Source organism: Bufo gargarizans, chromosome 2, assembly GCF_014858855.1.
Source record: "Bufo gargarizans isolate SCDJY-AF-19 chromosome 2, ASM1485885v1, whole genome shotgun sequence".
In the NCBI taxonomy this organism is placed as follows: domain Eukaryota; kingdom Metazoa; phylum Chordata; class Amphibia; order Anura; family Bufonidae; genus Bufo; species Bufo gargarizans.
This window is the reverse complement of record NC_058081.1, coordinates 592751815-592774491: the sequence shown is the minus strand read 5'-3', so window position 1 is coordinate 592774491 and position 22677 is coordinate 592751815. Positions and strand designations below refer to the sequence as shown.

Genomic DNA, 22677 nt, shown 5'->3' with positions numbered 1-22677 from the left:
ATCCCCCCTCCCATAACTGGGCTTGTAGCACATGCCTGAATATTCCTTCCGAGCAAAACGTCAGCCTGGCTTGAGTTTGCAGGAAGTTTATTAGCTCTCCAATGTGAAATGTCACTTTAAGTTATGGAGTCCTTGCAATGAACAATGGCGACACTTGTGGCCTGACACAAACAGAGACCCTAACTAACTAACTACAGGCCTGGTCTCAGTCTCTCGGCGCCAACACTGTAATCAGGTGCGTGTACTGACCCGGGTCTGCTCTGCCTCCGCTGGTGACTCTGAACAGAATAAATGCCTCTCCCACAAGCATGCGGTCCTGCAGTGTATGTAGCTTTGCTCCTCAGCTCTTATCAGCATTCCTGGAAGCAATCCTTGTTCATCTGGTCAGGATCAGGGTCTTGGACACGATCAGCTTCACTTAGCTGCAGCTCTGGTCACTCAGGAATGCTCTTACACCTGGATGCCGTCAGATCCTCTGCTGACACAGTTCCTCAGTCTCAGCTCCCTCTAAGATGGCTGCTCTCTTTCTCTTCCTCTCCAGGTTCTGTGTAACTCCACCTCTCATGAATATGAAAATATATGTAGTCTGTAGCTGTGTTTAGGAAACAGCGGCATCTTGTAGCCAAACTGCAGAATGTCAGTCCAGATCATTTAATTTACACAAACAGAGTTCAGACAAGTGTTTCCACATCTCACAGTTTCAAGCCTCACAATGGCAAGGTAATGTTGATCAATTGTTAGCTGTCTTAATTGAACCAGGAAATTTATTGGGTGATTCATGGATCAAACACCTGTTGTGAATTTTGGCGTTAAGCTCCTTGTTAGAGAACAGCAAGTTGTGCAAAAAGTACTAAAACATTGAACAGTTGGATTTGTGCATTCCAAAGTTTAGAAAAGGTCTCATTAAGTTCACCTGTAAAGGTTAGAGTGCATTTTAGTTTTTTTCTGACATTTCACCCACAAGCCAAATATCCCTAACTTTTTGTAAGTAGTGTAGATACTGACAGAGATTAATGACAGCTATTACAGTGCCCATATGAGTACCTCTGCGTGACATATAAATATTCCATTGGTGAGCATGTATGCATAGTTACCCCAGAGTGTATGTGTCAGTATGTACTATTCAAAAATTCTGTTTATGCACCAGGATAAATGTTGCTGTAGGCCCAGCCAGTGTCTGAAATGATGTTGCAATGCATGGAAATAAGGCAAGACACATAGAAAAAGAGAATAAAATGGGGTGATGAATATTTGTGGCGACAGGCTATGGGGCTCCTGGAATACCCCTTTATGGGCGAGAAGACCTCTATAACAGAACATCGGCTGCACAGCCGAGGTGCAGAAATGGTTTTGTAAATAAGAAATACTTTTAACACCATGGAAAAGTAGCAAGAAATAGTCAGATTATTACTGCACAGTCCACGCTCATTGTGCAGCCCTTGTTCTCTTTCTGGAATCAAATGAGAGGGAAATGGTGTAATTTGCAGCATTAAGTGCCTTGGCTGGCACAGGTTTAGCTCTTGTTTTCCTGTTTGTCTAAATGTGGCACTACAGTAAAGACGTGCGGGTCATGGGGTTCCACATCAATTCCTCATAGTCTAAAAGAAAGCAAGAACAAGTCTGGAGAATAAACAACACAGCACATATACAGCACATTAACCCCTACTGTCCTAGAACTTACTGGAGTATTTTATATAAAACATTGAAATAGATAAATAGATAGATAACAAATGATAGATAGAAATACAGGCATACTAAATAATGTAAAGAGATTGGAGAGAGTGGTCTCAACAAAGAGAGATGATAGATATGAAATAATATATACCGTATTTTTCGCCCTATAGGACGCACCGGCCCATAAGACGCACCTAGGTTTTTGGGGAGGAAAATAAGAAAAATATTTTTTTTTACCAAAAGGTGTGCTGTGTGTTTGGTAGGTTTGGAACTAATGGTGGTCTGTGGATGGCACTATTACTGGGGATCTGTGGATGACTGACACTGTTATGGTGGGGGATCTGTGGATGACGGACACTGTTATGGGGGGGATCTGTGGATGACGGACACTGTTATGGGGGGGATCTGTGGATGACGGACACTGTTATGGGGGGGGATCTGTGGATGACGGACACTGTTATGGGGGGATCTGTGGATGACGGACACTGTTATGGTGGGGGATCTGTGGATGACGGACACTGTTATGGGGGGGATCTGTAGATGACGGACACTATTATGGGGGGGATCTGTGGATGACGGACACTGTTATGGGGGGATCTGTGGATGACGGACACTGTTATGGTGGGGGATCTGTGGATGACGGACACTGTTATGGGGGGGATCTGTGGATGACGGACACTGTTATGGGGGGGATCTGTGGATGACGGACACTGTTATGGGGGGGATCTGTGGATGACGGACACTGTTATGGGGGGGATCTGTGGATGACGGACACTGTTATGGGGGAGATCTGTCGTTGACGGTCACTGTTATGGGGGGGATCTGTGGATGACGGTCACTGTTATGGGGGGGATCTGTGGCTTGCACTGTTACAGGGGGATCTGTGGCTTGCACTGTTACAGGGGGGGGATCTGTGGCTGGCACTGTTACAGGGGGGGATCTGTGGCTGACACTGTTACAGGGGGGGATCTGTGGCTGGCACTGTTACAGGGGGGGATCTGTGGCTGGCACTGTTACAGGGGGGGATCTGTGGCTGGCACTGTTACAGGGGGGGGATCTGTGGCTGGCACTGTTACAGGGGGGGGGATCTGTGGCTGGCACTGTTGTATATGTGCCATCCACAGACCCCCAGCCCATAACAGTGCCATCCACAGACCCCCCAGCCCATAACTGTGCCATCCACAGATCGCCGCCGCACCCCCCCCCCCTGCCACCGCCGCCGTCGTCGCCACCATACAAATATAAGATGTGATATTCAATTAATAATTAGCAAACACGCCCCCTCACTGTCTCCTATTACTACCTTACATCCTAATCGCTGCTGTTTTCAGGCAGGCGCGTCTCACTGACGTCACTTGCCTGCGCCGCCTGCTTCATTCATAAAGTAGGCGGCGCAGGCACGTGACAAGAGTTACGCTGCCGCCCACCCGGCCTGCATGAATTCAACAGCAGCTATTAGGATGTAAGGTAGTAATAGGAGTGAGGGGGCATGTTTGATAATTATTAATTGAATATGACATTGTATATTAGTATACCAGAGCGGCGGGGCGGTGCTATACTACACTGACTGCACCGCCCCGCCGCTATTGCCAGCCCCCAGACCCTCCTCCCAGTCCCTCCCCGAGTCCCTGCTCGCTCCTACATCACTGCCAGCGATGTAAAACTGCAAGCATTCGCCCCATAAGACGCAGGGGCATTTCTCCCCCATTTTGGGGGAAGAAAAAGTGCGTCTTATGGGGCGAAAAATACGGTATATATATTAGAAAGATAGATAAATATTAGATAGATACATAGTTAGATAGATACATAGTTAGATAGACACATATATAGATAACAAATGATAGATACATAGTTAGATAGACACATAGATAGATAGATAACAAATGATAGATAGATAGATAGATAGATAGATCAATAGATATATAGTGTGCAACCTGTGCCAGTGTCGCTATACAGAGGCACTACAGGCCCACTGCTACCTTGAAAAAGTAATGGTTCCCACTATTAGATGATGTCCCACGATAACTAGCGTATTGGCACTGTGGTAAGTATTTTTGTAGAGGGTAGGTAAGTCGTCTCTGGCTTCTGTCAAATCAGTTGGAATTCAAAAAAGCCCATAGACTGCCCTTTTACAAACATTTAGGCAGCTGTGAGATCAGAAATGGATTTCAGTCAGGTAACCACTGTGACATCACAAGTGTTTCAGTCAGATAAGCTTCCATCAGGTGAGCCCATGTGACATCACAAGTGGGTTTCATTAAGAAATGAAATAAAATAAAATAAAATAAGCACTCACCACCTAGTATGAAATCAATAGTTTTATCAATAGTTTGTCTCTTCAATAGTTATTCTTAAAAAAGGGGGGTAACATATAACATTAAAAATTCGTTGTATAGCTGTTGGTAGATACAATTGATAGATATAGCTATAGCTATGGTTTAATGGATAACGCTGATCGTTTGCTGTCTGGAATATATGACCTGCCTCAAGTATATCTATTACACTATGTGCAGACAAATATCAAGAAGCATAAAAAATGTATCAAAAATATATATCAAAAATATAAATATCAAATGCAAAAAGGTATAAAGAATGTATCAAGTAGTGACTATTTTCCAAAAAATATTCCCCAAAGAAATTTTCTTCCAAAAGGTGTGACAGAGTACGTGATCTGAAACAAAGTGTCAAATTATTCAATATGATAAAAGATCCTCGTGCGGTATGTATTATCCAAACAGGTAGATTGAGGACTTAGAGTCTATATTCAGATCTTCCAATATCCATTAATATTTTCAATGTTGGTAATATAGCATGGAAGTTAAAAGTTAGTGTATGGGGTTAGGTGTTGGTATATAGGGGTTGCGTCTGGGGCGTCCCCCTGATGCTCACCCTCTTACCTTCCCCTGCGTGGTGTTCGATGCTTTTGGATGGTCCGGTTCGCTGCGAGACGCTGTATAACGCTGCTGAATGTAGAGGCAACAGTAGTTGTTTTCGGCGTTGTTTGTTTTTTCGGCGTTGTTTGTTGGTCTCGTTAGCCTTCCTCTGACGACAAGTGGGTTTCAGCCAGGTAACAGCTATGATATCACAAGTGGATTTTAGTAGATAAGCTGCTGTGACATCATGGGCATCTCAGTAAGGTACAGTGTTGTGACATCACAAAGGTGTTTTTGTTAGATGAGTTACTGTGACATCATAAGTGTTTCCATCAAGAAAGTTGTTGTAACTTCACTAGAGGGTTTGAGGTAAAAAAGCTTTTGTGACATCACTATTGGTTTATGGCTTTATCATTTATCAGGAAAAAAATGTTAGCAGATTTGTGGCATATCATACCTTGGGGCCAATCTACGTGCGGACACCTAAATGAATGGCAGTGGGGATTCCTACTGAAAACAATGGGACATTGATCTGACATGGTATTCACATGGATTTTAGCATGGAAACGAAATAGATGACAGGTACCGAATGTTGATGGTAAACGAAAAAATGCACAAATGAACAAATAAGATTTGTCAGGCAATGGAGTAAGATGGAGATGGTGTACAGATGGTATACAGATAGAGAGCACGTTAATGATTGCAAACAGAAATAAATGACACAGAGAGAAACTATTCCTAATCTGCAATACTTATCTTGCAAGACCACAAGAAGTATCTAGGGCCCAGAGGAAAATCGAAAAAAAACAACTCAACAGTCAATTAACAGGCTCTACAAGAAAACAACAAACCTTAAACCTCAATGGTAGCAGCACTGAAGAGGTTTAGTTGGCCATACGCATTAGACAGAAGTTGGTTGATGGTTAAGCACCAGTTGAAGAAACAATCACCTGGTGAACGTTCATTTCACAGACATGGCCAGACACATTTTACTCCATATTGGCCGTTAGATTTGTTCAAACTGCCCATACATGTTCAATGAAACCGAGTGATTGACGAAAGATCTTTCTGGGAACTTACTTTCAAAGAAAGATCTTTTCTTCACAAATTATCTCTCTTTGAACAAAAGATCCTTTGTCCCTCTGTCGGTCGAAAATATTAAAAACGGCCGACTTGTTTTCAACCGATAATGATCTGTCATTGGTCGGCAAAAACAATTGTTCCTTGTAATGTTTCAACCAACTAACATTTGTTTTGGTTGAAACTGTCCATTTTGATCAACTTTAAACTAATGTGCATGGCCACCCTTAGGAAGGATTACGGTAACCAAACTACAAAGACATGACAAAAAAAATTAGGCTTAGGAACAGGATACAAGGTATACTAAGGACTCTGGATACAAAGGCACAGAGCTCTCGCCGTCGCTATACCCAGCAACCAAACAGCAGAAATCATTAACATTTAATGGAAGGTTAACCAATAAAGAACTCCTCCCTATAAACTAAGCTCAGCCAGTTGTCCATCTGACCTGGAGATCGGCTGTAAGGCAGTTATATATCAACTACCCAAAACCATATTAGTAAACGGGAGAAGACAAGACAATAGGGAAATCCATGCTGCTCCTAACACTGCCCTACTTTGTTCTCTCTACTGAATCCCTCAAATTAGAAGGAAAAGAATATTAGATAATGATATTCTGTAAGAAGCACTAAGTGTGCAGAACTCTAGGGACACACAGCAGCTCCATATTTTTGCACATATTTCTAGGAAAACAAGCAAAGTTTAGATGATGGCATGCCTTCAAAGCATCCAACAATCCATCAATATGATAAACTACACAAAAGAGCATATTGGCTTCACTCATCATCACGGATTCACTGATCTTCATCTGCAATGAATTTCTTTAAATAAGGCTGTTGTTCAGGAGACTGGCATGTCTGATGCCACACAGGGGAGCACATAGAAAATGCATTTGATGTATAGCTGTGGTTCGCTGCTAAGAGACTAACTGTATTTTATTGAGCTGTGTAAGAAGACTAAAAGTCAGAGACGGGAAATGTCTCTAAGGGTCTCCATACCATCACATGTGAAGCAAACAGTGGCTCAACGTGCAGCGAGGGGTACGGGGAATTAGTATTTGCTGCATTCTGAGAGGTGCTTTCCTGTCACACTGAAAATAATTTGCTTGGGAAGTATAGAGATTACGGTGTAGACAAGCAATTGCTTTAGAGACAAGTATTTGAATGTTTTATTCATAATATATTTGTAGTTTGGAAACCTTTTCACGCAGTTACTGTACTTGACATATAAATGGAGGGAGACAAACATGAAGATTTTGTTAGGTTTTCATTACAATTTTAGACATGCTGCAAATATGGGACTGCTCAAGACATAGCCCTAAATAAATGCACATGGAGAAGGCAGGGGAGTAGCTAGTGGGGGTCTGTTAGTGCATGTGCCCTATGTGCTATGGGTCAGGAGGGTGCCAATATGCCAGGGTATTAGATAAACAAAATTATTGCCTAAGTAAATGAAAGCTTAACTAAATTTCTACAAATGTAGAGAAGGGGGAACCAAAATCAGGTTAATCCTAAACCATCACCAGGAGTTCTGAACTCATATTCAGATTAAAGGGGTTGTTCATCTTTTGGGGGGGAGGGGGGTTGAGGGAAGAATACTTACCTGCTCCATATGACTGGGCCCCAGTTTCTTCGCTCCTCTGTTACAGTGCTTTGGTCCCCTGCTATAAACATTTAGTTTGACACCCTCTAGTCAAATATTGGCCACAGAGGTGACTGCTCCCTTATGTCAATTGGTCAATTAGTGCTAAGACCCTCTGAACTGCTCTCTCAGGCATGCTAGCTCCAGCCTCCGCACTTCTCTACTGGATGACATTTCTACTGACCTCCTTCGCTGACACCAACTTGTCACTTGACAGCAGACTCATATTACTGGTCTTTGGCACAGCTCTCACACACAAGCTACAACAGGGTCGGTGCTTCCTCCTGTCGGTGCAGCTGCAACATACATCATACAAAATGTGGTGGAAGACAAGCTGTTTCACAGTACTCTACCACAGCTCGGCCTCCTAGCGGCATCACTGCTACAGTCTTTACCCACTAGAAATCCCCTCTCCATATAATCTGTCCCCCACAAGCTTGTGCCTATCAATATGAGCGATGTTCTGTTTTTCTTTTTGTTATTTGCATCTCCGTCAATGTGGTTAAGTACAATTTGATTTTTAAGACTTTCTCTAAGTTTTAACTTAAAGTAGCACTTCAGGAAAAGTTTTCTGGCATATACAGTACTAACTTACCAGGAATATTCTAAAAGTGTAATTAATTTTATCTTAGGCCTGTTTTAGATTTGCATTACAGAGATCCAGTATGCTGTTCCAGCAGGGAACAGCCTTTCCGGATCTCTCTGCATTCTGACATTGCCTGAAGCAAACACATCACCGTCTGGTCCCATTGACTAAAATGGGGATCGGCGGCAATCTGACCACAACCCGGCAAATATGCTGAGAAGCAGACGGACAAGTACTGGCCACTTCTCAGCATATTTGCCGGGTTGCAGCCAAATCTCCGCCAGTCCCTATTATAGTGAAAGGGGCCGGCGGATGTAAGTTAGCATCTGGCAGTGCCGAATCCGGACATCTCTGTCTGGCTGTATAGAGCAAATGTCAAACCAGCCTTAGCTGAGTCCAAGCTGAGCTGAGACCAATTGATATAAGTGATGACTATTGTACACTAGACAAAGCTCCTCTTGATTTCTGGGGTAAATATGTGCAAATTATCATGCCTAAGATCTGCTGGCATCAGGTTTAGGAAAGCTAATTTGAATATCTTTCCTAGAAACCCAGAGGGGCATCTTTTGGCCTACAATACTGTGCACACACACTCGGCATACTAGGGGCTCTACATATTGAGAAAGAGTACCCCTTAGACAACGCATATACAGTATATTGTTGAGAAACATGCAATTGTATACTAGGCTCTGTCTTTCTCTCTCGCTGGTTCGCCATCACATGAAACACAAAAAAATTTGCGTTAGTGTGAATCCGAACTTTTTTAGATATTAAGACCAAATCGCGAACTAGTAGAATCAGTTCACTCATCCTTAGGACAAAACTTCCTTGTCACTGGTTTACAATATTACTTGCTGGACTTACACAGGACTCAGAGCAGAACAAGTGCAGTGTGATGAGACTCTGCCTCCTCTGTTTCTGCAAAGCCAGAAGTATGATGGGAAAGACTGCATATGGAAATGTAAGAGAACCATATCAGGGGAAAGAACAACTCAGGATGGTATACAAATCCCATAAATGGTACATCAACTACAACAGGAACATGCAAGGCATACTCAAGAGCCCTTGCATCATTCTTTCAAAAATAACTGCACTATATAGGCAGAAATAAATGCTGAAGTGCTTCTTTAAACATCTGAGCCAAAGAAACAAAAATCTATCTATTTGTAATCAGCATACAGGAGAATAGATAGGATATAATACTAGGCCTCATATTAATGCAAACAGTGATTTATGAGAGCACATAAGTAGCCTCCCTCGCTGAATGCTATCAGATCTGAGACACACTTGTCAATTTTAAAGAGCCTTCTACAGTGGCAAGGATACGCTGACTATATAGGAAATACAACATGGATCTTGGTAATTTGTTGAAAGATAATGCTGTGCCTGATTAATGGCAAAGAACCAGATCTTGGTAATTTGTTCGAAGACAAAGCATATCCTGATTACAATACTAATACACTGGAGGAACTGATAAATGCGTATAACGACATGCATGAGGACAGTGTCTTCTGTCTTTTTTTAAGACCGCCGAGACTTGTAAGATCCTAACGCATACACTGAGTGTTGTTTTTTAGACTTATTTCTAAAAGATAAAATTAATGAGCTGTTGCATTTCTGTGTTGATGCAATGTTCATCCTGAGCTTCTAGGCTCATGAATGTGATGGCTGTCAACTTTGGAAGTACAGCATTTGTTAGTACAAGATACAGTAACTCAGAAAACCTTTCAAGCAATTTATCTTAAAGAGGATTCCCAGGAATATAATTTATTGGTCACTGACTTTCAACCAACTTTGCGTAAATCAATAGTACTGGCAAACATAACAAACTTTGTAACATAACTTATCAGAGAAAATGCTTCTTTCTCCACTTATTTCTTCTACCCTTCCTCCCCACGTGCAGCCTCCAACCATTCTAAACTAACTTTCTTTCTGAATTCTCTGCAATCCATCTTAAAAGTCCAAGATAGACTTTCAGCCTAATACAGAGTCAAATTAAAGCTGCCAATAGAAGAGTATGGAGAGAGGAGGGGGAAATTAGCTGCAGAGCGAGAGTGTGAGACTTTAGCAGCTAATACTGATTTACTGCCTCACAACAACTGGATTCACATCTACACTGCTCAAAACCCCTGCATACTGTCTTCTATGCTCTTCTGCTTTTCTGTCTATGAAAGATAGTGATAGGGGAGCAGGATCTCCTCTTTATGTGTCTTGTTTATGGGAGACCTGATAGCAGCTAGTCCCTACCCCCTAACTCAGGGACAAATGAGAATTACAGATGGAGTGAAACTTGTGAAGAAATCCAGAAAACAAGTAAAATAATGGTCAGAAATGTGTTATTACTCAAGAACACACAGGAAAACGTACTCTGAAAAGCACTTGAAAGTGTAGCTACAACATAATAATCTAATCTCTAAAATAGACCATCATTGTGTGGTTGGTGGGGATTAGACACCCATGATAAGCATAATAAAGAGACTGTAGTGTTGCCTGGACTGCCATGGTCACTTTAATGTTGTACCAGATACTTCCGTGCCTGAGGCAGTACCTGGTATTGAAGCTCAGCACTAAGTGCAAACTACAATCCCATAACGACAGCATACGCACCTCTATTAACAGAATTATCACAGTGGGTTCCTTAAGAGAGCCAGCAGGGTGCACCTCTTTATAAAATGCTAGCAAAGTTTACCTATCCACTATAAAGCCAGCAGATTTACCCCATAAACAATGCTCGAAGCCTGTTCTCATAAATAATTCCAGTAAAATGCCACACAGTAAAGTGTGCCACATAAACTAGACTTCTAGTAGAGAGTCCCAGATAAACAATACTTTTAGTAGAGAGCCCCACATAAACAATACTTCTAGTAGAGAATCCCCCATATGCAATACTTGTAGTAGAGAGTCCCACATAAACAAAACTTCTAGTAGAAAGTCCCACATAAACTAGACTTCTAGTAGAGAGTCCCACATAAACTAGACTTCTAGTAGAGAGTCCCACATAAACTAGACTTCTAGTAGAGAGTCATACATATACTAAACTTCTACTAGAGGGTGCCACATAAAACATACTTCTAGTAGAGAGTCTCACATAATGTGTCAGCAGAGTCCCTAACATAAATAATGTCTGCAAATATGTGATAATACTCTGGAAACCAAATGTCCCATGTAAACCTTAAAGGATAACTGTCATATTTTCATCAAAAATCAATTTTAGCATATGTTACTGCATAAAGCAATCTTTAGTTTCTTCACTTACCACTGTATTCCTTGAGTTTCCCCCATAGTTACGACTGTTTTCAACATTATGAGGATCTTCTCAAGATGGCTCCTCTGCCAGTTCTCTGAGGCCAAAACTGCATTCCCTTAGGTCACATACAAACTTGCTGTAGCCAACAGCCTCCTGCCAGCCAATCAAATTGGATTACTTAGAGACACGCCTCCTCACTCTGAAGCCTAATGCAGGCATGCAGTGTGAAGGACCGCCCCTCTGTCTTCCTAGCCGGAGACAGATGAGCCATAGGAGCAGTGGAAAGGGACAGAGGACATTAATGAAAGCTGTTATTATAAGGTAATTTGCAGATCTTTTGGCAATCATTGACAGTCTAATTCAGGTATACATGCCTAGCTCTAATAAACTAGCGAATAAAAACATATGACCTTTCAAATCTATTGTGAACAGATACATGATAATATTCTAACTGCCTTCAGCAACCACAAGTGGGAGTTCTACAGATTTATACAAGTCCAATTGAAGGCAATGGGGGCAATATAAACATATAACGCAAGCTCCATCTAGTGGTGGCATTGGAGTATATTAACTTAATGTTATAATTAATTAATTTAAAGAAGTAATGACAGATTCCCCTTATACTACATAAACACATCACGTTCTTCGATTTTCAGCCTTGTCCGTATCTGTATCCTCCAGCTACTATTGATCTAGTTAGTTGCATAATGCTTACTTTATTTGATAAAAGCTTCTGGTTTTCGATTCTTACCTCTTTTTTTCTTTAATTGAACTATATGAATTCTTTTCATTTCTTTCCCATCTTTTCTTCCCGTTTTCTCAGCTGCTGACGTGAAAATAACAGAGTTGTAAAAATTTTAGCTATTACGACTTGATATATCAATTTAATTTTGCAATGACATTTTCAATCACCAAGATAGGATCCTGAGGGAAATCTTTGTTATTCCTTGTCAGACAGTGATCTATGTGGAGAATTATGGAGGATTTTGAAAACTGTGTTTTCAAAGAGCTCACAAGCAACCTCAAAGGAGCAAACTGTCTTTGTTTTCTTTCTAAAGGTCTTTGGTCTCTTCATGATTCATATGTTTTACTGTAACCGCTGTGTTAAACCAGTGGGATCAGATTAGAACGCAGCATTGGATTAATAACCAGAGCACAAGTGACACGCACAACAGAAGCTCTTTCTGCAGCTGCACTTCATGTGACTACAAGAGAAGAGAAAATGAGGTGGCACTTCAAGTAGAGAAAAATATCCATGCTTAGGGCTTGTAAGTGGGTCAGACTTGTTTAGTAACTAAAACAAGGTGAACTTTACTAGTCTTTCCTGGGGCAACAAGCTTGGTGGTTACAATGTCTCAGTAAGTGCACAGGCTTAGTTAGAGGCAACAGATACTCTATCTCTTTAAGTGGCAACCAGCAAATATAACACAACCCTTTAACAACTCGCTCTCTTTCTTGCTTGCATCACACTTAACTCCCTCGGCATCAACACTATGACATTGGTTTCTTTAGAGTGGTCTCGTACAGAGTTGCCAACAGACAGAAGGCTGGCTGGTCTTGGTCACTGGCCTCACTTTTGTACAGGCCTTGGCTGCTTCCAGGAAACCTGAGATAGCTTCTTTCAATGCCTCAGCTTAGGCTTCAACTCATATACGATACTCAGCAGCTCCTTGACTCTATCTATGCCCTGAGGTGTTCTACCCTATGACTACTACCACTTTCACTTGCTAGCCACTTCACATAGGAATGTTGCTGGCTTTGTTTCTAGCAGCAGCTCCCCAGTCCACTCTTCAATCTGCTCTCCTGCTCCTGCTTCTGATATGAGGTCTGCAGAGCACTAGTATTTATCAACGGTAACGGTTTATTGCAATTGTAGTACCCTGGAGTAGGGGTACTGTGAAGTCTGGACATTTGTGGACATTTTCCCCTGTTACTTTATTTCTCTTGAAAGGGTTAACTTTCACTGTTTATTGCAAGGCTCCGTGGAAAGGATTAGTGAATACTGAGAGACTTTTGGGACTTTGAATAAGAAGCTGGTAATTTTCCACAGCTCCCATGAAGTTTAAAGAAGAGCATGTTTTGGAGGGGAAAAGCCAGACTTGTTTACCACCAAACAGACTGACCTTTTGAGTGTCTGTTTTAGCTCTGTTGTTATGTCTGGAAACTTGTTTTTGTCTAGAAAAACTGCTTTGTCATTTCCATTGATTATAATTGACGGTCTAATGTAAGTCTATGCCAGATGGGAGTGGTAACTTTGTAATTGTTTGTGATGAGTTTCTCCACTCCACCCCTTCCACTAGAAGGTTCCTGTCTAGCTAGAAATGGTATATAAAAAGAGCAGTCAGAGCCCGTAGTATTCTGCAGTTAGGGACCAGTGCTTGGAGGGGAAGACTCATGCCAGCCTGCATGAGTGACCAGAAGAAGACGCTGAGATGGTGACGCTGAGCCACAGACCATGGATCACCAGCCCTGTGACCAAGGAGCCATCGAGACTACTGAGCTATAGACCGTGGGCCTCCAGCCTTTGGCCAGGGTACCAGCCTTCTGAGAGAGAGAGAGGGACAGCTACTTCAGGCCTTTCCTTAGCCTCAAACCCTTCTTCTGCAAAGGAGGAAACTGAAGAAGCCAGCCCTAAGCCTCGTCTGTATTGTTTTCTACCCAAATTCCTCCAGTAAAGAAGCACACTGGTCAACTGCAGACCCTGACTTTCTGGAATTATTTCCCATTGGGGTGCATTATGCCTTACCATCCCTTCTGGAGAGCAGCAACACATGCTGCCACCTCAACTGTGTACAGGGGACCCAGTGTAGCATTGGGGCCACCCAAAATCCGGTGACTGCACAATAAAAACCACATAAAAGCATAAAATATGGAGGCTATGAATTTTGGCACTGGAAACCAGTTCGCATCACAGCTACATTTTTTAATTTGGTATCAACCACCGTTTATGGAAGATCCACACTGCAGCACACCAAAATAAAAAATTCCATTGATGGTCACATTTGATTAAGATGCCCTCCCTGCAAAGGTGTGTACCACTGGAGATGGTAGCTGTTACCCTATCAGAGTCCAGTTGACTCTATTTGCTACTATTGAGTTGAGTTGTGTCATGTATTGTAGCATGGACTCAGGTGAGCGGCATTCCTATTTGTGAGTCTAACTGTCTACTCAGCACTATAACAATACTACTTTAGAGGTGCCCTTTTGTTTTCATCTATTCCCCTATGCATTCCTTTATTTTACCTTTATTATCTCCCAGACTTGTGTTCTCACAAGCTATATGACTTCCCCGTAGTGGCAATACACTGTTGCAGACTAGTTGCTACAGGGGCATAGCTAGAAAAGGTTAGGCCCCATAGCAAATATTTGAAAGGTCCCCGTTCCCCTGAGCAACTTCCCCGCAACTGCCCATGCTCACCATACAAACCCCCACCCACTCTGTCATGTATAAATATAAAAACAAAACTCTTACTAGCGCTGGACAGGAGGAGTCATCAAGAGTTTACTTTACAGTATGCTGCTGGGGCCCTTTATGCCCCCATAGGCCCTCAAACAGTAGTTATTACACATTAGTGCCCCCCCCCCCCACAATAGAATACTCCTTTAGTGCTTCCACACAGTAGATATTCCTCTTAGTGCCCCCTTTTCACCAATTATTTCCAGTAGACATGCCCCCTTAGTGCCAAAACACAGTGCAGTTCTGATGCAATACATTTAAAAGGGGTTGTCCCACGAACAATATTCTACAGTTTTGAAACCAGCACCTGGATCCGAATGCTTTTGTAATTGCATGTAATTAAAAATTTAGCATAGCCACTGAGTTATTCAATAAAATGTATCTGTATAGCGCCACCTGTTTTTTCTTTTTCTTATTTCTTTGTCCAGCTCACTGAGAAGGCCGCACATGCTCAGTTTCATCCTTCAACTGCCTCCTGAGCTGTAATAGGGAGAACATGGACACGCCCCCTTAGCTGCATCAGAAAAGACACTCCCCTTGAGCTGTCAACTTGATATAAATCTAGCAGAGCAATTAATGGGGAGATCTCTGGTTCCATGTGAGCAGGGCTGGCCTTAGGTGTTCAGGCGCCCTGTGCGAGCTAATCAGCTGCAAGTGCAAACAAGTACAATCATACCCAGTGTCACTTATAGCCAGTCTCCTGCCCCCTTAATCATACCCTATCAACTTTGCCCAGTCCCCTGGCCCCCTTAATCATACCCAGTGTCACCCAGAGCCAGTCCCCTGTCCCCCTTAATCATACCCTGTCACCTTTACCCAGTCCCCTGCCCTTCTTAATCATACCCAGTCTCATCCTTACCCAATCCCCTGCCCCCTCAATTAGACCCTGCCCCCCCCCCCCCTTAAATTAAGGGTGACAGACACTGGGTATGATTAAGGCGGCAGGGGACTGGATAAGGGTGACACTGGGTATGATTAAAAGGGTCAGGGTCTAATTGAGGGGGCAGGGGACTGGGTAAGGGTGACACTGGGTATGATTAAGAAGGGCAGGGGACTGGGTAAAGGTGACAGGGTATGATTAAGGGGGGCAGGGGACTGGCTCTGGGTGTCACCCATAGCCAGTCCCCTGCCCCCCTTAATCATACCCTGTCACCTTTACCCAGTCCCCTGCCACCCTTAATCATACCCAGTGTCACCCTTATCCAGTTCCCTGCCCCCTTAATCATACCCATTGTTTGAAGTCTTCTGCTCCCTCCCTGTCTGCAGAGCACCGGCAGCCGCCACCCTTACACATTGAGCAGATCCTTCCGCGCTTCTCTGTGAAGGCGCAGCACTTGGACGCTGCGCCCCTAAGCTCCTCCTCCACTCTCCGGAACCTGACCTGGCAGCTGCAGTGGCTCAGCTCGCCAGGCTCGCCTCACACAATCTCGGGCCGGCCTGCTGTAAGAGACCGACTGCGAGCTGTATCGGCCACCGGGCGCCCCTGTTGCCATGGCGCCCTATGCGGCCGCACAGCTATCACACCCCAAAGGCCGGCCCTGCATGTGAGGTACAGGGCTGGTTCTAGCTGTGTTAGAAAGAGATTGTCATCTACTAAATGAGGTCTGAGTTTCATTTTTTATTTTAATCATGGGATAACTCTTTAATATATTTATGAAGTTGGAAGCTCAGGATAAACAGTGTTATAGTCTCATCTGGAACATGTGAATTAAATTGCGGGAGGACTAAGGCACGTGATTATCATCAGCAAGCAACGGCCGTAATTTCACAATTCCCAGGAAGAGAGCTTGACACAACTTGATCATCAGGCACAGACTATTTTATTTCTTAGAATTCTGCCCTGAAGAATAAGAAGTAAAGTGCCTCCCCTGATCCCTCAGCCTCTCACTATTCCATATTATTAATATCGTTCTGGCTGGAATTATGCTATTAAATTTCCAATGAAACAGAGAGAAGCAATAGGGCGACATCATCGGAAAGCTCATATAAATATTGATTATGTGTTTGGTTTTTATTGCTGGAAAAGGCCAGTTAAAGCACATTGAACCAGACGTGCTAAAGCGACTGCTCAGCCACTCGGAACTTGACTAATTCCTGGTGGCACAAATATCATCATGCTAATAACCCCGGCGCTCGGTTTGAAAAACAAGCACATTTCAGCAAAAGACAAGCGGGATCTATCACACTTTAGGGAAGCCAATCCAGTGCTGGTATGAGCAGAGCCTACATCTAAGCTCTCTAAATCTTCCAGATGGAAGTCAGGCTTCCTCGTAATGTTGGCCCATTAACTTTTTAGAAGTGGAATCTATATTTCCAGCCATTCCAATGGTATTCCATGACTTGTTTAAAGAAAGGCGGTTAAAACACCTGTTGGACTGCATTTATTTTATGCGTTATGGGAACCTTATGGAGCTCTTCTGTAATTTTAGGGTCAAGTAAATGCAACAATGGATAATATATTGATGCTGGATTCACATTTTTGGGCAATGCTATATCTACAATTAGCGGCTCATCAGGATCAAAACCAGAACAACACAGGTTCGGTTTGCTAGTGCCTGAGCCGGACGCAACTTATGGAAAATTGTGACATGCAACTTTTTTCTATTTGGCTTGAAGAGATGCCTGGCAGCTGATGGCGCTAGACACAAAGTTGAACACATAGGAAACGTTTGGCTACCAATTTCTCTCTGGTCAGAGGTGTAACGTGAAGCTTCTGAGTTCCAATGAAAATGTGTATCAGGGCTCCTGTCTACAGTACTATATATTATAGCGGTGTTGTTTTATGTTTCAGAGGGGCCACTTCCTTCCACACTTCCTATAGCTACAGCCTTGCCTCTGCTGTTTTGGTATATGTTCTGGAGGCTAGGACAATTGAATTAGATTGTCTCTCGTTTTTTGGAGAAAAAAAAATTGTTGTTAGGCCTCATGCACACAACCATATCCACAAATCTGCAAAATACAGATGGGGTCTATGTGCCTTCCACATTTTTTTGCAGCCCATTGACTTCAATGGGATCATGTTCCACATTTTACGGACATGTTCTATCTTCTTGCCGAATTAATATAAGCAGCAACCACGGATGAGACATCGGCCAGGGTGTCCCTTTAAGGTGGTATGAGTGTTTTTGTCGTGACGCCAGTTGCATTTCAGCAACGAGGGGCGGAGTCCCACTAGGTAGATGGTAGTGATGGAACCCAGGTGTAGGAATGCCAGAGTGGTGTAAGGGTTGCCTAAGATGTCCCTTTAGGTGTTGTGGCTGTAAACGTGTCACGGTGCTCCTACATGGAAGCAGTGCAAACACGGGGAATAGTTGAGGTATTTGTAGAAATGATTGGAGTTCAGACTTGTATTAAAGTTAAAAACAGCTTTACTTGAGTAAACGTGCATCAGGGAACAATCTTCCAACTTTTTCTTGGTGACCATCAGGTTTTGGCATAAATTCTGGCAGGCAAACACATTCGGCCCTGCAACATCTGTCACTCTCTTTAGCTCTGCTGTGCTATCAGGATTAAATATAAACTTTTCCTTTCTGCTGAACTTAGCTTTCTGTAGTCTGGTCTGTATTTATCTTCATCTGTATCTTTTTCTTTATCCAGGGAACTTACTTTCTGGTTTTTGATGCTCTTAGCTCTAGTTTCAGCAGAGCAAACAGTGCTCTGCTGGCTGGCCTTAGCAAGGCTTGTCCAGCAGGGACGAGGGCCTGCTGCCTTCCTAATACAGGGGCTACTATGAACTGACTCACTAGCTAAAACTCCTCCCTCTCTAGAAAGGGCTAGAATGGACATGGAGTATATTCAGACCATGGTCTTGTCCAGTGGGGTACCTCAGGGATTTGTTCTGGGAGACATATTGTTTAATATCTTTATCATCGAAATTGCAGAAGGCCTTGATGGTAAGGTGTGTCTTTTTGCTGATGGCACAAAGATTTGTAACAGGGTTGATGTTCCTGGAGGGATACACCAAATGGAAAAGGATTTAGGAAAACTAGAGGAATGGTCAAAAATCTGGCAACTAAAATTTAATGTTGATAAGTGCAAGATAATGCACCTGGGCTCAAAAGAGCAGAATATAAAATCAATGATACAGTCCTAACCTCAGTATCTGAGGAAAGGGATTTAGGGGTCATTATTTCAGAAGACTTAAAGGGGTTGTCCAAGTTATATTTATTGATGACCTATCCTCAAGATAGGTCATCAATATCAGATCGGCGGGGGTCCGACACCTGGCACCCCCTCCCATCAGCTGTTTGAAGAGAAGGCGTTATCACGATCGGCGTAACTGTCACCCCCTAGTGAGAGGGAAGGTGGTGACCCCTGACTCACCTTGCGGCTGGCGCCTGGCTGCCCTGTCGTCCCTAGACGGGTTCCTCACCCGTACGCCGATCACGTGCCTAAAACCCTGGCTTTCCCTAGGATGAGCCCTAGATAGTGAACAGGGCGGTGGGAACACTAGTCCGCACCACTAGCTCTAAAGGAAAACACCAAGGGGAGGACAGACAATACAAACTAAACATATAATCCCAGGTGGGCAACAACAGGAGACAACAAAAGCCCAACAGGGATCCGGAGGGTAGCACTCTGGAACAACAACCAGATTCTCAGCTCCAGTGGGTCAGCATAGATGTCCAGGCAGGAAGCTCTATAACTGGCAACAAGAGAAGTGTGAGAGGAGAATATAAGGAGTTTGGGAGTGGCAGACAAGAAACAGCTGAGGAGGAGAAGCTACGGATCCCTGAGTGAGACAAAAAGGATAGCAAGGCAAACACAGAAAACAAACACTAAGAAACACCGTGATCTTTAGACATAGAGCGCGCAGCCACCCGCTGCGACTTCCTGACCCCGGGTATAACGGAGTCAGACGTGGCTCTTGACACCCTCGTGACAGTACCCCCCCTTTCACGAGGGGCCTCCGGACACTCAGGACCAGGTCTCTCCGGATGAGAGACATGGAAAGCCTGAATCAACCTGTTGGCGTTTACCTCTGACGCTGGAACCCACATTCTTTCCTCGGGACCGTAACCCCTCCAATGCACCAGATACTGAAGAGAGCGGCGGACCCGACGAGAATCAACAATTCTGGATATTTGAAACTCCAGATTACCATCCACAACAACAGGAGGAGGTGGCAGCGGTGATGGTTCTAGAGGTGGAACATACTTCTTGAGCAACGACTTATGGAAGACGTTATGGATCTTAAAAGTCTGAGGTAGCTCCAGGCGAAAAGCCACAGGGTTAATGACGGCTACAATTTTATAAGGACCAATGAACCTAGGACCCAGTTTCCAAGAGGGAACCTTCAACTTAATATTCCTAGTAGACAACCACACATAGTCATTCACTCCTAGGTCCGGACCTGGCGACCGTTTCTTATCGGCCATGCATTTGTATTTACCACTCATATTTTTCAAGTTAGCTTGCACCTTCTGCCATACCGATGAAAGAGATGAAGAAAACCGTTCCTCTTCGGGAACCCCAGAAGACCCCCCCTCTTTGAAAGTACAAAATTGGGGATGAAAACCGTATGCACCAAGAAATGGTGACTTGCCAGTGGATTCCTGACGGCGATTATTTATGGCAAACTCGGCTAACGGTAAATATGATGACCACACCTCTTGGTTTTCAGATGCAAAACACCTTAAATATGTTTCTAGGTTTTGGTTGGTACGCTCAGTCTGTCCATTCGACTGAGGATGGAAAGCTGAGGAAAAGGATAAGTGTACCCCTAAACGGGTACAAAAAGCTTTCCAAAACTTAGAAATAAACTGGGTTCCCCGATCCGAAACCACATCGGAAGGGACCCCGTGAAGCTTCACGATTTCACTGATAAACACCTGAGCAAGAGTCTTAGCATTAGGAAGAGCGGGTAGCGCAATAAAGTGTACCATTTTGCTAAACCTGTCTACTACTACCAAGATAACTGTTTTACCCGCATACAAAGGTAAGTCAGTGATGAAATCCATTGATAGATGTGTCCATGGTCTATTGGGGATGAAAAGTGGCAATAAAGACCCTGCTGGACGTGTATGAGAGACTTTCGCGCGTGCACAAGTAGAACAAGTAGACACGAAATCTATTACATCCTGACGCAACCTTGGCCACCAAAAACGACGAGACAATAGCTCCAAGGTTGCTTTACTACCCGGGTGCCCAGCAAGTGCCGAATTATGATGTTCCTTCAATAACTCAAGACGCAGGTTTAACGGTACAAACAATTTCTCTGAGGGGCAAGAGGCCGGGGCGTCCCCCTGGGCCTCTAACACCTTTCCCTCTAGAACAGAGTGTACAGCAGAGACAACCACTCCTCTTTGTAAAATAGGTACCGGATCACTAACATTACCCCCTCCAGGGAAATTACGAGACAATGCGTCTGACTTGGTATTTTTTGCCCCTGGACGATAGGTGATTACAAAGTTAAATCTGGTAAAGAATAGCGACCACCTAGCTTGTCTAGGGGTGAGACGCTTAGCCGATTCTAGGTACAAAAGGTTTTTGTGATCCGTAATTACCGTGACGGGGTGGATTGCTCCCTCTAAGAAGTGACGCCACTCTTCAAACGCCAGTTTAATCGCCAACAGTTCCCTATTTCCAATATCATAGTTCTTTTCTGCTGCAGATAATTTTTTGGAAAAGAAAGCGCAAGGACGCCATTTGCCAGGAGACGGACCCTGAGACAATACAGCCCCCACTCCCACCTCCGACGCATCAACTTCAACAATAAAAGGCTGGGAGACATCAGGTTGAATTAGAACAGGTGCCGAGGTAAATCTCTCTTTTAGAGAGGAAAATGCAATTTTAGCGGCGTCAGACCATTTAGAAAAATCAGTCCCCTTCCAAGTCATGTCAGTAAGGGGTTTAACGATCACTGAATAATTTTTAATAAACTTTCTGTAGAAATTTGCGAAACCCAAAAACCGTTGTAGAGCTTTAAGGTTCTCAGGAAGATCCCAATCTAAAATTGCCTGGACCTTCCCAGGATCCATACGGAAACCTGAAGCAGATAATAGATATCCCAGGAATTGTATTTCCCGAACGGCGAAGACACATTTTTCAATTTTCGCATATAATTTATTCGTCCGTAGGACCTGCAGTACTTGCCTGACATGTACTTCATGTGTTTTCAGATCAGCCGAATAAATTAAGATATCATCTAGGTATATGACTACAAACCTGCCGATGAGATGACTAAAAATATCATTAACGAAATGTTGGAAGACAGCAGGGGCATTGGTCAGACCGAAAGGCATGACTAAATTTTCGTAATGCCCCTCAGGGGTGTTAAAAGCTGTCTTCCACTCATCCCCTTCCTTGATACGAATCAGATTGTAGGCCCCCCTAAGATCAAGTTTGGAGAACCACCTAGCACCCGCAATCTGATTAAAAAGGTCAGGAATGAGAGGAAGAGGGTATGGGTCTCGGACGGTTATCCGGTTTAGCTCACGGAAATCTAGGCAAGGACGCAGGCCCCCCATCTTTCTTTTTAACAAAGAAAAACCCTGCAGCCACGGGTGAAGAAGAGGGTCTGATGTGTCCCTTGGCCAGACTCTCGGAGATATAATCTTTCATGGCTTGTCTCTCGGGACCCGAAAGATTATACAACCTGGACTTGGGTAATTTTGCACCGGGAATCAGGTTAACCGGGCAATCATAAGGACGATGAGGTGGTAGCTTCTGACAACCCTTTTCAGAAAAAACGTCCTCAAAGTCCGAAATAAATGTAGGTAGGGAAGCTATGGAGGCGATTACGCAATTGTTATTTAAGCAATTCTCTCTGCAATGCTCACTCCACTCCAATATCTCCCTGGCCTGCCAATCCACCACTGGATTGTGCGCTACCAACCAGGGAAGACCCAATACCACAGGAGAGGGAAGGCCCTCCAGAACGTAACATGAAAGACGCTCCTTATGGTGGTCCCCTACCCGAAGATGTAAGTTATGGACAACGTGAGTGAGGTTTCTCTGAGACAGAGGAGCAGAGTCAATAGCGAATATGGGAATGGGTCTCTGCAGCGTACAGAGAGACAAACCCATAGTGCGGGCAAAATGGGCATCTATCAAATTTACCCCTGCACCACTGTCTAGAAAAAAAGAAATAGACTCCGTCTTAACACCAAAAACAATA

General features: G+C 43.6%; 1 long non-coding RNA gene across 1 annotated transcript; it reads right to left on the bottom strand.

Annotated features, from left to right (window-relative positions):
• Positions 1-553: 553 nt before the first annotated feature.
• On the bottom strand, positions 554-7410 carry LOC122926782. The gene is made up of 3 exons (XR_006387717.1): positions 7230-7410; positions 4572-4748; positions 554-1598 (listed from the first exon to the last, which is right to left on the bottom strand). It is a non-coding gene; the product is annotated as an uncharacterized LOC122926782 (long non-coding RNA).
• Between the last annotated feature and the right edge of the window lie 15267 nt (positions 7411-22677).